At 39.5% G+C, this 18494-nt stretch overlaps 1 long non-coding RNA gene across 1 annotated transcript; it reads left to right on the top strand.

Moving 5' to 3' along the window:
* The first annotated feature begins 11260 nt into the window (after nucleotides 1-11260).
* Nucleotides 11261-16755, top strand: LOC140643622 (uncharacterized). The gene is made up of 3 exons (XR_012039604.1): nucleotides 11261-11811; nucleotides 12554-12731; nucleotides 16698-16755. It is a non-coding gene; the product is annotated as an uncharacterized lncRNA (long non-coding RNA).
* The last annotated feature ends 1739 nt before the right edge of the window (nucleotides 16756-18494 follow it).

Raw genomic sequence — 18494 nt, forward strand, 5'->3', positions numbered from 1 at the left:
ACTGGGAGTCGGCCTTGCTGTCCTGCGTAGGGCCTCCTTTCCTTGGTGGGGAGCCATACTGCAGGTGCTGGAGTGTCCTGGGGAGCTCCCCCTTCCCTGATATTCTGCCCTTGTTAAGTATCTCCCTCCTGAAAGGTGTCCTGCCTCCTGAACAGCCTTCCCTCCCTGGCCTTGTTGGTGTCTTTAGTTCTTTCTCTCCTTTAAGGTCTCATGTTGGCTCTCTGATTTCTCCTTGCTGGTAAGAGATCACCTTCTTCCCTCTCTCCTATGGCTCTTTCTCCTCAGTGTCTCAGCCCCTGGACTTCCATTATCTTCTGGCTCCCCTCAGCCTCTTTCAACAAATGCTCTGGCATTGCTCTAAGACTTTGCTTACCTAATGCACTGGTTTGCTCATCTTTTGGTTTGTGGCTCCATACTGTGATCTTATTAGCCAGACTGGAGGGCTCCTGTATTGCTCCACTGTCAGCATCCTGAATAATGCTTTCTGGTTTTCTTTTTCTTGGAGTTTCCTTATGCTCTCCTCACTCTTTCTGGTATTCAGTCCTTGGGGCTTTTGTCTTTGTACTTGAGGGTAATTTCCTCCCCAGACATCTGGTCTGATAATGCCTGCTTGTGTGGAGTGGTTTGTCTTCTTCAGAAGTGCCTTCTGGTTGTTTGCAGAAGGATGGAGTTGTACTTGGTATTTCACTCCCATGGGAGTTGCCTTCCTTGTGGTTAGTTGTAACTGCTCTTTTGTTTTGCCTGTCCTGTCACTTCACTTGTGAGGTGAATTATGTCACCTGGGGCATGTTTGTCTCTTCCTTGTGCTGCAGTAAGATCACCCCCATTTAAATTTTCGGTGAATTGTAGGATAACTTCTCTGGTCTTTCTCAGGTCAATGCAGAAAACGGTGGAAATCGCTGTGTTGAGCTTGGAAGCGGAGTGGGCCTCTTCAGTCAACAGTGGGCATGTTGGTTGGTGAACACATTGGTTCAGGTTTCTCTGCACCAAGCTTCTCTAATTAAACCAGCCACACTTAATCATTTGAGGTCGGATGTGGATAAGTTTTAATTTGATTTAAATTTGCAGTTATTATAAGCCATTATTGAAGCTGATTTTTCTCTTACCCTTTCTTTGATTTCCCTTTATGTGTTAACAGCCTTTGTAAGTGTTCCCCCCCATATTTGTTGTGTAGCAGTCACTCTCTCTATTAGCCTAGTTTATGAAATAATCTCATTTAAAATGTAGTAGTGGGTAAAAGACCTCCACAGTCAAACAACAAAATGGAAAGAAGCAAAATGGAACGTTTTCTGGTTGCCAGTAGTCATCTTTATTCCAAACTCATCATTTATGAAGCTTGGGGTTGTGTGTGGTTTTATACTAGTTGTGAATGGTGTCTATGTAAATTGTTTAATTTAATGTAGTGGTTATTTGTAGCATAGTTCTATTTGTCCAGTGAGCTGTTAATTTTCTATTGCAATTAAAATCTAGATGTTTTTATAACCATTTTTATGATCTTCAGTCTTGCTACATATCTCAGGCTAAACAGAGAAGCAAATGGCTGGGAAGTGCTTGGGATATTGTGGCGAATCTGATTATGCATTTAAGTTCTGGCACTTCAGATCCCTTCTTAAATCATAATAACCTGCAGTGACTGCTGGTAGCATGCTTTCATTTGCTCGTGCCTCTGGTGTATAGGAGCAAAGTAATGTGGTTTTTTTTGTAGTAGCATAAATCACTACTTCTGTGTATTGCTTACTAGTTCTGGCCTGGGCATGAGACCTTGTTGTGTGCTGTAACCTTGTTTAGCCTAGAAGGATAGGCTAAGCTTACTGACTGACCACATTGTGTAGTCTCAGCTTGGTGTGAAAAACACTTTGTCCAACTGTCAGTAAGACAATATTAATTACATTTCTCATCATCTTTCAGTCCTTGAAATTTCAGGATGATGTTAAGCAATAGTAAAATGCATAGTAAACACATTGTTTGAATTACTTCGTTTGTTTCACCGAAGACTTGGGGAAAGTGCCTGGTTTTTCTGTATTTTGGAATGTTTGGCAAAACCTACCGCTCAGGTGTCCACGTACGAACTAGTAGTAGGGAGTTATGAAGAGCCTGCTGTGTGCTTTAAGAATGGTTGTTTGAGAGCGGCTTGTTAATCTTGAGATCAAGTATTTATTGCTACAAAAACAAATACATGGAAATAGATTTACTGACCTGTTCTTATATGGCTTAAATGTCTACGGTGATGTAACTGCCTTATTGAAGCCACAAATTTAGTTTGCATGCATCAGCAATGGTAAGTCCATTGATACTTGGTACTAAGATTGTTTGGACCAACAACAATTACATAGTGCTCTGTGGTTTTAATATATTTTTAATACATTTGACGTGAAGGGTTTGCTTTCACTACCAGAGGTCTGTGGTTTCCAGAGCATGTATTCTTGATGGTCTTAAATACAGAAAATGTGGCAATACAAACACCATAATGCCTAAGGAATCTCCCAGGTTTTATGAAGTAATTAGTTGGCTTGAACATTTTTATGGCACTTGTGCAAGCCTTAAATGTCTCCTATCACCACCATGGAAGCCATAAAGCGCTACAGAATTATTGTGTTATCAGACTTTGAGTGTCTTCATACTTCAAGGATGTATTTCAAAATTCTAAGAGAGACTTTGTAAAGTCTCATCATTAAAATACACATTCATCACACAATCTTCACGAACTTCACTTACATAAACAAAAAGAATTCCCCACACCGGGGATTTATGGGGGAAGGCATGATTATACCTTAAAATGTTTGAAAACTTGAAACATCAAAGCCCTGTTGAGTCTTGTGTTGTAGTAACATGAGTCTGTGCAGGGCACCAAAGTTTGGAGAAAGCCTGAGCATCAAATTAGATCAGAATCCTAGCTGAAAACGATAATGTAATTGTTGTGCTAAGCATACGAGTTTGCAGCAAACAGTGAAGCAACATGTAGTCTTGATCTGTTTTTATCCCCAAAAGTGTAGAGTTTTGCATTTTCAAGGTAAGTGCTTTAGATAATCCTTTAGCTTAATACATTACACAATGAAGTGCAAGATCTATCTTCAGGGATTGTCTGTCAGTCACCTGATCACAGTGCCGGCTGGTGTGTGGCTATCCAGCCGTATGTCTGACGGTTGGGGGTGGTTTTTTCCTGTTTCCAACGTTACACTTTGTGTATGTTTACATGCTGAACACTTCTCTGAATAGGTGGGATGTCTAAGGATGTCTGCTCACACAGATCCATGTTATTTGTGCCTTTTGAAGAGTTTAACTTCAGAAACTCTATAGTCATCTAGTCCTGAGTATCTTGGGTGTTACAACTGTCAGGAGATACATATCATCAGCATAGTAACAACAACCCAAGCCCTGTCTTTCAAAAATCCCTCCCAAGAACAGCTTAGAGATGCCAAAAAGCACTGGAGTCAAAACTAGCCTGGGGAAAATTCATACCCAGTCTAAGTTCAGGCATATCAGCTGTCATGCTCATGTGTGAGCACACAGTCAGGTGTGGCCAAAACCAATTCAGAATGGCCCCAGGCATATCAAGCGTGGCCTTCAGATGATATCATTATATCCCAGTATTGATAGTGAAAGTTCTCTTCCTATCCTCCCTCTCCCAACCCTGCTGAGTTCACTGTAGCATGTGTACATTTAAGCTGTCTTACAAGACTTGGTAATTAGTGTCCTGTAACTAAGGTCTGCTACGTTCCAACGTGACCTCTCGTGTTATAGTCAAAGTTCCACAGCAGGTGTAGGTGTTACTTCTACTGCCTGTATGATATGGGAAAATATTCAATATAGTTTGAACTGTGTGAGCAGTAAACTTCTGAAGAAAGTAAGTGTCTCCCCTGTGAAATCATGATGCTTTAGGATCTACCTGATAGCAATACAGAATATTTTTTTTCCCTACTTTATGGGTTGAGCTTGTGCACTCAGTGCTTTTTATGTTTGCTAGTTAACTACCTCTAAGATAATACTCTAAAACATCTCTTAAGAACAGTACTGTGTAAAAAAAAAAAAAAGCCAATGTGACTAATTTATCTTTTATCGAAGTTGCAAGATGTTCACCTATGCATTACTTTATTTTTTTAAAGTGTTCGCCTGCTCTCTAGAAGATGCCTGTACTTTGAAGTTTTGGTTTATTAGAAGAGCTAAATCTGATAATAAACTTAAGTCAAGGCCATGATGTAGATTCAGCTTTCTGTTTGAATGACAGAATTCTGCTTCTGGTGAGGATGGGAAGCTGTTAGGTTTTTAAGACTTATGGCATGATGCTTTTGAGTTTATGGATTTCTGAGTGTATGAATTCTTCAGTACCTTTTGAAGTATCTTTACAAGGCAGGATGATTCTTGTTTCTGTCTTCAAGGCTCTTCTCACTGAATGGAAACTAATGCTTGTAATTATTAAAGTAATACCAGTATCGAATTTTAAAATGTTTTAGTTAAATGTAAGCTATTGCCAGTGACTCTTCATTTTAATAGTTTCTGAAGCTGGAAAAAGTAACTTCACCTATGCAGTTAAATAACTAAGTGTGGAAACAAGTGGCATTACAAACTGTTAAAAAAATCTTTGTGAATGTTGACTTTTTAAAAATAAAAGCTCTATTCTCTGGATGTTGAGGTGAACCGTGGCTTCAGAATAATCTATGCACAAGCAATGGAGGTATAGCAAGAGGAGGAACGCTCTAATAGTTTTCTATCTTCCTTGGTAAGGAGAGAAAGTATGTGATCTGATAAAGGCTTTTAGAGCAAGTTCTTAAGTCAGTTTTCCTCATGCAATTGAACAATGTCGTTTTAGAGAACTTGTTCTGTTAGCTGTTACAGCTACTGAACCTTAATATTTTTTTCTCCCTTCAGTTTTGGATCTCTATGACATAAGCTTCCCCACTGCAATAAACTAGCTTAGCTGCATTGTATGGCTCATGCTTTAATTTAAATCTAACAGCATACTATACTTCTGAATACAGAAATAGGGTTGTAAGCTAATGGCTTAAGGACATATGAAAAGATAATTCATTCACTTTCTAAATCGGGTCTGTGATAAAACTTGCAAGGTAGAAATTGATGGGTTATATTTTCTTTCAGGAGAGATCAGCATTGGCTATGGTAACTCATGGGGCCTGAGCTACTGCTGTTTTGTCCACATAGACAAAAGAGCAGCTTTTTTGTGATTGAAGTAATACCTACAAAAATTCAGCATTTAGTTGTTAACTTATAGCATACTAAGTAAGAGAACAGTGTTGGGCTCGTCACACTGGGCAGAAGCCCTTTAGCAATTTTAAGTAACACTAATCCTTAATTACTAGGAAATCAACAGCTATTTGTTTATTGATTGGCATTTTCTGGCTTGTTTGTGTGACTTTATCTTAGTTCCAGGTCTAATCGGTCATGGCCTTAATCTTATATCATAAACTGCATTAGGTAGTCTTCATAAGCTGACTGGCCTGCAGGGTGATATTAAAATCTGCTATCAGTAAATTCTGTGCATGGAAGCTGGGTCTGTTGAATAAAACTTTCTTACTTGTTTCTTTTTTCAAAGCACTCAGCCATCTACAGTTTAATCGTATCCCATCAGTGCAGCGAGCCGTACCGTAGAGCAGACTCCCAAGCGGGCACTTCCTATGGCGCGGCTGTCCGGCCCGTTGAACTGTCACCTCTGGACCGTGTCAGACGCAGTCAGGGCAGGGCTGCGGTCGTGCCTGTCAGCAGTCGGAACTTATTCCCCAGCCTGGCCTAACACCAAATTTTCAGGAAGGAGACATGGATTAATACCCGAGGAGGTTTTAGTTGGCAGCCTGTATTGGTGGTATTTGCTTATGCTGATTGCACAGCCAAGACAGTAATGACTAAGATTCTTTGATCTGTGTGTCTAATGTTTAATTGAAAAGACTGTTGTCACTACCTTCAGTTTTCATCATGCCTACACAGTTCATTTCGGCATTCAAATGTGGATTTCGGGTGATGAGATAACAAAAAGAAAACCCAATTCTGGAGCTTCTTCTGCCACACAACATTTTAAGGGAACTTAAATTTTACTGCTGAATATTCCTCCTCAGGTTACTCTGGAAGTAATAGGCAGCGCATCAGGATTAATAAATCCGAGCTTTTGGTCTAGGCTATGGGAAGTAGTTCTCCGGGACTCCTGACAGAGAATGCCTCGCCAGCAGCACTGCACCTCACACAGCGGCTATGTGGCACATGTGCATACAGAATTATGGTTATGTTTCTGAGCTTTCATCAGCTACATTTATTTCCTGGATTAGAGTCAGGATTTTTGATCATTTTAGAATAAATTGGTTCCAGTCACCGGTGGCTATTCGTCTGCCCAGTAGAGCAGATAAAACAGGCCTGTCCACCATGAGGACTTGGGCTGCATCAGGAAAAAAGGGATGTGGCTTGTAGGCAGTGAGGGCTCCGGGTGAATTAAATTAGGAATTTCCTGTTTTGGCACAGTCTCAAGTTATGAAGATTTTGCAGGTTTTTATTAGTCATAGTAGAAGTGTCAGTTTTGGAATGTATTGATAACCACTGTGACTTATCAACAGAAATGATTACTCCGTCCCAAGAGGTTACTTTTCTCTGGCCATCAGAACTTGTTTTGCTGGCACGTTTGTTCCTTGACTCTGCGCCAAATTTAATTTTGAGACTTCAGGTTGAATTTGCAGGTCTGCTCCTTGAAGGAAGCTTTTTTGGGAGGTGTAAAATGAGCATGTACAACACAGAAATTCAGACTAAAATAATATAATCTCTGCGGTACTGTTTCTACGGTAGTTTGTCAGAATCATTTTATTGTTCATTGCTTGCTGAGACTGCTACCAGAGAGCAAAGTGCAGCTGCTATCAGCATTTCCTAGGGACTTTCGTCTCAGAAGAGTATTCTGTTCTCATGCTTTAAAGATAATGAAGTGAGTCATTGTCTTTACATCTCATGTGATTTATTATAGACATACATCGCTAATGCTTTCCAAGGAAAAAAAACAGATCTTTTGTTCAGACTTGTGGCTTTGAACTAGTAGGCTGGTTGGGAGTTTGCTTAACTAGGGAGTTGCTTTGATTTATTTTTTTTAATCTATGTACTGAGAACACTTCAGCAGACAATGGAGCTCATGGGAGCTTTTTGATTATGTATTTTTATAGGTATACTTCTGCTTTGGCGTCAAGGATTAATAGATTCATCAGCACCTTTTAGTCTATAGGGATACATCAATGTTTTATTCTCCTACTGAAAAAGTGACGCTTATCTGCACTGGGTGCAGACTGGTAGCTCTGATAAAGGAGTAGATTTGACATCTTGAAGAAAAAAATGTCAACTTGTGAAGCTTTGGGAGTGTAGAAAACTTCCTAGACTGACCATCAATACTAACTGTGCAGTAACATCTCCAACCCATTCTGTCAGTAGCATTTGATATGCTTATTTATGACCTAGCTCATCTTTTGTCAGGAAGATGACAAGGAGGAGTTATAACAAGAAGTAAAATAAAAGGAAAATACAGTTTAGGCATTTGTCCTAACCCAAAGGATGTATTTGTAGGGGCAAGTATCAAATTACTGCCAAGTGCAGGATGGGGTGTTTGAAGGAGGAAGGAGTCCTGTGAGCTGCGAGGAGCTAGAGTCAAATGTGGACACACTCGTGCTCGAGCAGAAAATACTGATAATCCTTGCTAGACACTCCACGGTAACAGAAGCGACGAGCCGTTCTGCAGAGGGAGAACAGGACCTTTATCCACCTCCCGTAATGAACAAGCTTCTCAATTATAAGCCCTCCTTGCCCACAGTGGCAACTCTTTTTCTGGTCCATGTTTAATACCAGTGATAGCAAGTCTGTAGACCTGATGACCTAAACATAACTGCCTTTTTAAATTCTTATTCCAAACCAAGACTGTCAGTAAGCTTTTTGAGCTAGAAATGTTACAGCTTTTAGTGGTTTGAAATGCTGGATGTGACTGCTGTAGTATAGATGAGGGTGAGAATTATGGGGGCCACCAGATTAGCTCTTGGAATAAACTGCATGGTTCCATACAAGGAGAAATCCCTTCTGATGCTGAAGACTGTGCAGCTCCCATGGTTTTCATAGACTGTTAGGAAAACAGAATTATATGTATTTTTTTCTCGGAATACCTGTATCACTTACAGTTCTGTAACAAGTAGGATAATAATTGAATCTTAATTTCCTGGCTGTAGGAGGTGCTGGGATCCAGTGCACAATTGGCTCTATGCACTAATATCAGTTAGAACTGCAGCGAAATTTGGAATGAATCAGTTGGAGATGAAGAGGTTTGGGGGTTTTTCTGGTTGGTTGTATGTTGAAATTCCTCTTGTGTGAGGAGATGTTTTCTGCCAGATTATAGCAGATTATACTGGCAATATAGTGTGGCAGGAGTCACGCAGTGTGTTTTTAAACTTTTCAGAGTGAAGTGTGGGTCGGTATATTCATTGTCTGAAAAAAGATGGGCAGTGAGGCAATATAATATAACGTTACGTAGGGCAGAGCACGAGGAATTATATAAATACTTTATGCATGACTGAATAGTTAATGTACAAAAGTAAAACTTGGGGGGAAAACTGTCCTAGCTTTTCCACATATAAGGAGCTGTGCTGGCTATCTCTACTCAGGAGCAAAATTTTGGAGTTCGATAGGGCTGAACAGTAGCTTATCGAATCTTAGACATTAAGAACAAAAATAGAGGATAGAAAACATTATGCTGCTGTTGGTATAATGACAATGGTTTGCCTGTGCTTGGGATACTGATGGCATGCAGCTCTCTGTTCCTCTTGCCTTGGAGAGGATATGGTAGGACTTGGGAAAGGCCTGAGGCTGGTGACAGACAATCAAAAGCAGAGCATAGCTTCCATAGCAAGGACAACTGAGTGGGCTGGGACTCTTCAGCCTGGGACAGATGATTTAAAGCAGATACTAGATGTTTACAGAATCTGAAGTGGTGGGAAGCAGCTGGATAGGAACTGCCTGTTCACTGTCTCTTGCAGTACTACACGAGCTCAGGTTTGCAAGTGAAGCTATGAGGAGCTAGCTTCAAAGCAAACCGAAGGAGGTGATGCTTCTTGCAATAGGCAGTAGATCTGTGGGAGTCTTGCTCAAGGATGCTTGAGCAAGAAGGCTGCAGAAGGCTAAAGGGGAAACAAAAGGAGGCTGAGCAAGTATTTGAGAGATGTTTTGAGAGTTACCGAAGGACAAATTATGTCAGGCTTGGGGTATTCTTGGGGCTGACAGTTGAAGCAGAGGGACTTGCACGGGAGTATTCTGTACAGCCTCTTCCCTCAGCACTTGCTGATAGGCACCATTGGAGACAGGATACTGTGCTGGATAGACCCGAATGTGCTTATTGCCACATAGTGCCTTTTTGATAGACTTAGCACAGTTGCTTTATCACTATTTTCTTCTCCGTGTGGGCTTCATTTTGCTGGTTGTCTCTGCCTTCTGTGTAAGCTGGTCTAGACTCCCTCTGTAGGCAACAGAAAGCAATAGCCAGGATGAGTTACCTTTCGGAGATGCCTATTGTTCTCAGCCCACTGAGAACAGACAGATTTTCTTGATGACTTGTATGTCCTCTGGCTGGTGGCCAACAGCCGTTCAGGATGCTGGGGCATTTGGCTTGATTTGTCCCTGGTACAAAGCCTGCAGCCCCTAGGCAGCTGTCAGGATAACTGAATGACTAAAGAAGTTCTTGCTTGTTGTACTGATGCAAGACCCCCATTTCTTGAGGGATGTACTTTTTTCCCTAATACCATGTGTTTCAATCCTTAGTAAGTATCTCTGGGTATTGCCGTTAATGAATCAGCTTTGACTTTCTGGTGAATTTCAGAGAAATGCTTCTAGACTTCATGTTATCTGCTTCTTTTGAAAGGTAAGATGTATTTCTTATTTAACAGTGTTCCAGATCTAGGTATTTCTAGAGAGTCAAAATAAACAAATCTTACTCTCTTTTCTCCATTGCAAGAATGTCTATTTTGAATCGGTATCTGTCATACTAGCAAGAACATTGGATTTTGTTTGTTTTAATGAGGTCTTGTATCTTCCTTTAGAAATTTGTAACATAGCCTAATTTTGGGGTGACTCAAACAGAGCACCATTTGGAATTGGAATGGACCCCTCATGGGAACGAATTAAAACTGCCTTCTTGTCCAGAGTTATCGTCAATGACTCCTGCCGTTTCCCCTGCACCTCCAGCTGAGCTCTCCTAGAATAAGCACAATTAGCCTGCTTCCTGCTCCCAAGCCATTCCCTGCCAATACCATGAAAATGTCATTAGGTATTTTTTCTATAAACGATCTTGTTATCCACTACTTGAGGCAGACATCAAGAAGCTGAATCTGTGAATTGTCTGCTATGTCAGTCAATTGAAAGCAACTGTTTCTTACTACAGTCTGGTTTATTAATCTGTTTGGTTTTCTGTTGGAATTTTGTATACAGGATAATTACAATATGAACAACAAATGTCTGCAAGCAACTATGAGAGCAAGCAGTACCACCAGCCAGCGCCTGCCTGCTCAGCTGCAGCATGCTGCCAGGGATTTGTACTGCCCACCAAGCAAGTGCTGCTGGAATCCAGCATCCATGTCTTGCATATGTATATGTTTTATTTTAAAGTTCTTGCAGTACAGGTAGTTGGTTCTCAAATAAGACACTTATAAAACCCAAGGCCACTACTTCCTGTAGTCACGGAAGGAGATGAGCTTCCTGCTCAGAATCTCTTTCTGACGAAGCCTCTCTCTACAAAGAGAAAGAGAATAGTTTCTTCAGTATGAAATGACTATTGTGAATTGTACCTTCCTGCTCAAATATCTGTTTCATATCAGGCATTCAGTTCTCATAAATAGGTTGTATTTAATGCATATTCTGAAACTGTGGAAATAAGAAATGGGGGAAATTATTTTTCACTTTTCTTTTGTGTCTTTCTAACTAGAAAGCATAACACTACAGTTCATAATCATGTCTCCAAACAGGATTTGAAGTAACTTGAATACATACACAACATTTTTCCATATCTATTTGTTGAGAGAATATGATATGAACTGTGGATTATAAATATTCTTCATTAATTCCTTGAAATTATGCTAGAAACAGTGATATTTCTGTAGCACTTAATTTGAGAAATCTGAAATGAAACTGTTACAGAATTAGTATTTCACCTTTTTAATGGGTGATGTAGATTAGCTTACTCATCATTGATTTTTTTTTTTGGGGGGGGAGGAGAGGAGGGGGAAGGTTTTAAATTGGTACACTGTTTGTGAGACTCTAAAAATATGTTCCTCGAGCTCCTGGACATGTGTACATATTGAAAAACATAGGATAGTGAGCAGTATATTCATCACTAAAATTGCTGGATAACTTTGTCTTGTTGAGGAAGTGAGAAGTGCTAAAAACTGACTCACATTTTGTTAACCCTTATTTTTTTCTTATTATATTTATTTTAGTAGTGAGAAAAGTTTTATTCTCCAGATAAAATGTAAGTATTTTGATAAATGCAGTTTTCTGTGCCTACTGGAATGAATGTGTGCTGTTTCAAATTTTTCATTTACATAGCTTTGTATTTCTTCACCTGAATTCTTATGATTTTTGTTAGATAACCTCCTTCTGTTTTAAGAAGAGATTTTTATTGATGTGCTAAACATCTCTTCCCTAATTTATATTAAAGTTTGGGAATACATCTTCTGGGGTGCCTTCTGTCCTGCAGCTCGTTATTGATGTGTCCATTAATGCCTGGAATCGGGGCCAGCTGCCCCCATGGAGAAGTGTATGGAACCCACCCAACTGTGAATTCCACTGAGAAACAAAACTTGAGAGGTGATTCCACCACCCCCCCCCCCCCCCCAACCTGTGTTACTTTCTCAGTTTGCTACCTGAATGACAGCTTGCTTTTTATGGTGGAAGAGAGATGTTACTTAAAGTGATGTTTGCAGAGAGCTATAATGTCTTACAAGAGTACACTTAACAACCAAGAAGTTACCACATCTAAAACTCCTACAGATTTTTTCAGAAGCAAGCATGTGATATGCCTGTAACTGCCTGGCCTCTTTGAACTTCTGCCTACATTAGTTATGATTCTTAGTCAGTGCCTTACTGAAAACTTAAATGGCAAACAGGTTGGGGCAGAAGTTCTTCGTATTTTGTGAGGTGACATGCATCTAACCAAGTGCATATGCCTACAATATTGCCACCTGTATCTAAACCAGCTCATTAGGTATGCTCTACAGCCAACAGAAAGCTAATCACGTAGACATGTTTGGCCATATGTAAGTCTTGCAGCCAAGACTGGACTGATTGTATAAGAAGCCTAAAATGAATAGGTTGTGTGTGAGTGCTTCCAGTAGTGCAAGGCAGTAAAGGAGAAATTTGTCAAACTGTTAGTGCTTGTGAGCTTTTAATACATTGCAGGTTTGAATGTGACTCCAAAGGGAGTTTTTTGTTTTTAATATGAGTGTTTCAGGAAACTTTCCATTTATTTTCAGAGAACATTTAGTGTTTTAGTAGAAAAACAGTACTGTCATTGAAAGGGAAATGAATATGTTGCCCTGTTTGATTGCAGGAGCACTTAGAATGACAAAAGCACAAAAAGAAAGACGTTGTTCAGAAGACAGGAAACCAAGGAAACAAGAGCCCTGCAGGATTCAAAGCCAGCTTCAATGTGAGCTCTGTGATGTCTCTTGCACAGGAGCAGGTGCATGTGCAGCACATATCCGGGGAGCCATCAGAAGGTGGCATAGGTTTGTAGAGTTATGAACATGACAGAGCTTGCTTATGTTCTAGAAGTGTGTACAGCAAGTAAAAGATCTTTCAGAAATGTTTCTGAAAGAAAAATTGTGATAGAAATATATGCTTTAAGTTGGTTCACTGCAGCAAACGAACTCTTGGGATAACCAGGTGTGATCTGAGCATAAGTGTATTGCCCAGCTTTGCCAAATGTCCCTCCTCTAAAATTGTAATCTATGCTGAGAAACCTAACTATTTTAAAAATGTTTCTATAACATTTTTCTCTAAACTCATGTTGAAGTGATGTTACAGTGAACAGGGAAATAACTTTATCACTTCAAAAAAACCTGACCAACCTAAGCATAGCAGAATCAAATCTCAAGTGTATTTCTTGAAATATTCCTGAAGATTATTCTGCATTTGAACTTGGTTTTGGCTGTTCAAGCCAATGTCTCTCAAAACCTTTTGCTCTGAGTGTTCAGTCATCTTTGGACATAGCACTTTAAGTCTTGTCTAAGTTATGGCTTTGAAAATATCTGAGCACAAGAATTGTCAAGTTTTTCGTTTGGCCTGGGAAGAAGATTGTGTACTTCTAAGATTATTATGTGGTCATTCAGAGTTATCTTTACTGGAGTTCTTTTCCAATGTCCGCTTTTATACCAGAGTATTTACAACAGGATGCCAGTATTTACTCCTCTTAAAGAAGCTGAGACAAGTCTGTTTTGTCTGCAGATCAGCTATGCACCTGAAGTTGGTCTGCGCTGTTCTTTGTAGTTTGTTGAGCCTAGAAACTGCTGTATGAATAGACGTTTAGAAGCAGCTGACTTCTGAGAACTGCTCACATCCTCAGGGATGCTGAGGATGAAGAGGAGGAGGTGGTGTGAGCTATAACCTGTTCAGAAATGTTCTAGAATATTGAAGGCACCCGTGTCTGGTGTGTAGCATCATATAGATGTTCATGTCAGCTTGTGATAAAAAGCTTAATCTTTCAGGCCTAACAACAGTTTTGTAGTTGATATAATAACCATCATGAAAGAAATAATTACAGTTAAATTTGTATTTGCAGAGCACAAAGATTCTAGGAGAGTCTCAAATTGCCTCTTATTTTGAAAGACTTCTTACCATTGGAAGAACTTCCCTGTCTTTGCAAAGAGTAACTTATTAATGTTACCTGTTGGACATTGCAGCAGTCTGAATGCGAGACAGATACTCAAGCGGAAGCTTTTGCTTAACAAAGCAAAACTTTCAGCATAGGCATTGTTCTGTGTTGCAGTAGAGGTGCAAATCTCAGTAATAAATTTAATCCACTACTGTCAGCTGCTATAATTGCTATAATGACAAGGAACAGAACAAATTGGGGAAGATTCTATGGTGACAAACAACTGACAATAGTATGAAGGATTTTTAACTTAACTGCTATTAAGGATGTCTTCCTAAATAGTAGAGAATTGGGTTACTAATCCAGTTTTCATTCACATGTAGCCAATTAAACATGGTCAATTAAAATTCAGTATTATACAGCTCTGTGGGAAGATTCAGATGTGAGAAGTACACTAGAGCTGGTGGAAGGCTGAGGCACACATAAAGCTGATAAGGGGGATTCATACTGGAATGTGGAATGTCTAATCAAGAATTCCTGTTCTTGGGAGTGAAACGCATCCCAAAGAAATATGTGAGCTGGGTGAAACATTGTGACAACAATCTGACTTCATTAGTAGAAATGTGATAAGAAGCACCCTTGTGCAAACTGTCCTCATAATACTAAAAATCACACGCCTTGAGCTGGAGACCCCAGCCCAAGTAGAGATCCCTCACCTCTGAGCATGCGTGGAACATTAAAGTAGTATTGTGGCTTTAAAAGTAAGGTATGGAAATGTAGACCAATAAGAAACTGTTTTATGTAATCGCTTATGCATATGTATAACTAGACTGGATAAATATTGTACCTGTTCGAACAATCGGGGTGCTAGCTTTGTGGAGTTACCACCTAGCACCCAGCCTTGTGCAAAACTTGGAATAAACTGGTATCTCGGCTCTGTGTGTGATATTGGATGCTGCACGCTGGGTAACGAACTCTGTTTGTGAGACAACATACAGACTAATAAAAATTGAGGGAACATGCCACAAACTTGTGGAAGAGAAGGTGATGAAACCAGAAGCAGAGCTACAACTATCTCTGAAAATATACCTGGAGGGCTGCTGGATGTACAACCTGTTTTACGTGACCATGTAGAAGAGGTTAACATCTTTCCTCACAAGATAAATTGCTATCTGAGGCTTTTGATTTCAGACATACTCATCATGAATTTTAACATATTTGCAATGTTGCTTTTTCAACAATACTTGATCTAGCTGTTGAACTTATTCCATGCTGGTTTATTTCATGCATAATTACCTCTGATTTTTCAAATATACATTTATGGACTTAGATGCAAGGTTTTGTATTAGTTGGGCTTTTTTTCTGTGGGTAAATACTGTTTTCAATGCTGTGCCAGGTGATGAAACATTTAGATTGTTTCCTTTGTTACTATTTCATGAATTCCCAAAAATGTTACTTTGCTTTTAGTCATGAAATTGTACCTTAAGATTTGAAATCTAGATTAAATCTTCAGATATAGCATTTCTAGTAAGAATAGTTTTTGTTCTTCCTGTTCTCACTATAAGCAAAAGCAGATAAAAAGAAAAAAAAGCAAGTGTAAGAATTATTTATGCCTGTCAAAAGCCTATGATGACACAGGCAGGTGATAGACTAAATACCAGGGAGTAGGTGCGTGCTGCAGGAAGTGGTGATGATCTTCAAGGGAATGTACTTGGGTGCACTATGGACTCAAAAAAGCCTGCTATAAGAAATTATTTGCTAGAAGATGATTGCTCTTTTTTAGGAGCTTTAAAATGAAGTCACATCCATTATGATGACAAATATTGTCTTGTCACTGTATGTGAATGAATCATTTTCTAGTTAAATTTCTGTGTGGGGTTTTTAGTTGCGTCTTTCTAGAGTCCTTTGTAACTTAAATGGATGTTGCATTTCCTTCCCATCTTAAATAGCGTTGTAATGTTGCTGTGAGCTTTTAAAATAGCTGTTGTACATTACTCAATGGGTTGGCAAAATTTTAATAAGGAATAAGTATGTGCATCTTTTGAAAGTACATCTTGCTGAGAAATTCCTAAATGCAAAACAGATGTTGCTGTCATGGGTAGTTATCCTGAACACGTTTTATGTCTCAGATCAGAAATGATGAAGGAAAAAATATCTGACTTCATTGTAAGCTCTGAGTGCAGTTTCAATGAGCTTGTATTTAGTATTCAGAGAGTAGTGCTAGAATCCTACCACCAAAATAAAAAATGTGATAGGAGATGGGAAAAAATGTCTACTCTTGCATAAGCCCATAAAATTGTAGTAGGGGAGTGATGGAAAAATGCCGGGAAATAACAGAAATATCCATGGAGACCCCCAAAGACTTAGTCTGAATGACAGAGGTGATATATTCTGCTATTCTGTGTGCTTTTGAGGGAGAATTTCTTGTATGATTACTGTGGTTAAGAAGATTACCAGGCAGCTGTAATATCCTGCATGCACTCAGTTGTCTCAGATCTTTAACATTTTTAGAAAGAAGCTCTGAACTGAGCTCTTCATTCACTTGACGTTCATCCCTTGGAAGCTCTGTTTATTATCAAGGGCAGGTCAAAGGGTTGTGTTGTGTGTGGTTGTTTGGGTGTCTGTTTTGGTGGTAAAGTAGCAAAGATGATTTCTTACTTGGCTGTTTGTATGATAAAAATTATCACAGAAGTTGATATGTTCCTGGTGGTTTTACAGGCCTGTGACAATCCAATCTAGAAACTAATTTCAAAGTGCTATAAAAGCCAAGGCAGAGTCCCAAGGACGGGCAAATGTCTAGAGAAGCAGCAAGGTTTGGTTAAAGGGAAAGCATCTTTGTTTGCTTTTTACTTCTAACATGTCACTTTTATCCTCTCCATAGGCAAGGGGACTTTTTGTAGAAAAGACCTTAAGCAGGGCATCGAGCCTGTTGAATCCTGGCAGCGGCAGGCAGCATATTCTTGAAGGTGTCGTGTCGGGAATGCTGTTGACGGGTGGGTATCACGGTGTTACCCAGGAGCCTCGCTGAACCTTGGCACAGCAGCTCATGCTGTGAATGTTGTTTCTCAGTTCTGCTGCCTCTTGGTTGTTTTCTTATGAAAGTGTGTTAAGTGCAATGTTTTGATTCCTCTGCACTGCTGAGTCGCTCTGTTAAAACAATATTGATAGCAACACTCTCTCCAGGAAGGAGACCTGTCTACCTTCTGATTCGTAAGGAAAGACTAATACTTGAATTTGTCAGAGATGTATTTCAAGCCCCCAGGCACTCACACTTAGCTTTTACAAAACTCATGTTGCTTTTCTGAATGCTTGCAGCCGTTATGTATAGAAAAGCTTTTAAGGGCAGTCTCAAATGCTGTAACTGCGTCCTCATTCCAGAGAATTTAAAGCTTGCTCAGTTTGTCACATTTTCTTACTTGAGGTAAAGGAAAATTCCAGAACTATTTAAACAGTTTATAAACTTTATTTTTAATTCTTTGCTTGCTGAGTTTTGCTGCTAAAAACCTGACTGCAATATCTTTATTTTTGTGCTGTGTTTTCTTTCTCATATCTTGCATTGCCAGATGAGGCTGGGCTGCAAGATCCCTGTTACAAGGTAAGTTGGATGCTTTGGAGACAGTGAGCTGTCAGGAGTGAGATGATGCCACAGCCCACGCGCAGGTAGGAAGGAAGAGCAGTTCACAACAGTGAAGGAGGACACTTTGGTAAACGTTCCTGGCAGTGGTATACTGGAGATCCCCATTGCAATGAACTCTTTTAAACTGCTGAGATATGTGGTCTGCATTTTATTTATTATTATATTTCTATCACTAGTAACACCAGAAATTGTGTTGATGTTGCTCACTTTTAGTAAAGGGATTCATCAGAGTGAGTGAATATTTCAAATGAGAGTCCAGTTGTCTTGAAATATAATGCTATTTGTTTTAAATGTTTCTATCTGCCATTGAGTCCTCTGTCACATTTTTATTGCCTATGTGGAAAACCATAGAACTTATTGCAGCACATAAAACTGTACAGTGCATAACTCAAGCCCTCTTCCATTCTGTTTGCTTAGTCGTTCTTAGTTTGGTATGCGGTAGGAAAGGTCATTTACATATAATTACTTCTTTTGCATTGGCACTTAAAATTTGCCTGACTGTGCTGTTTCTTTGCAATGAAAGCATTGACTTTCTTGACCCATATCGAATAAGGAAACATTAAAATCCTACAGTTACTTGCGTTAAATATGATGAAAGAATCGAATATGAGACTAAATTAAAATTGCTGTAGCCAGTCTTGCCTGAAACCTCTGTGGCTCAGTGCAGAAGTTTGATTAAGAAGACTTGGACACCAAATTCTTGACTTCTTATTTTCAAAGTAGCTGGCTACCTTAGCTTTAGGTGAGTGTTTGCAATATAAGCTTAATTGCTATCTATGGTGTAGTGGTGGTAATGATCTTCTAAATAACTTTAAATTCCAGCTTCCATAGTGTGTGTGGGAAGAACTGCAGATTTCTACATATTTTCTTCATATAGCTGCCTTCGTTTCAGTTGGGTTGTTACCATTTTATCTCCTCCTTCTCCTAGCGTGTTTTAAAAATGCTGGCTTTCAGAAAAAAAAAATAAACAGGGAACTTGGAATGGGCTCCTTGCCATCTCCAAAAAATACATTTAAAGCATGCAGTAAAAAAAGAGACAGC

Source organism: Ciconia boyciana, chromosome 24 (assembly GCF_034638445.1).
Source record: "Ciconia boyciana chromosome 24, ASM3463844v1, whole genome shotgun sequence".
NCBI lineage: Eukaryota > Metazoa > Chordata > Aves > Ciconiiformes > Ciconiidae > Ciconia > Ciconia boyciana.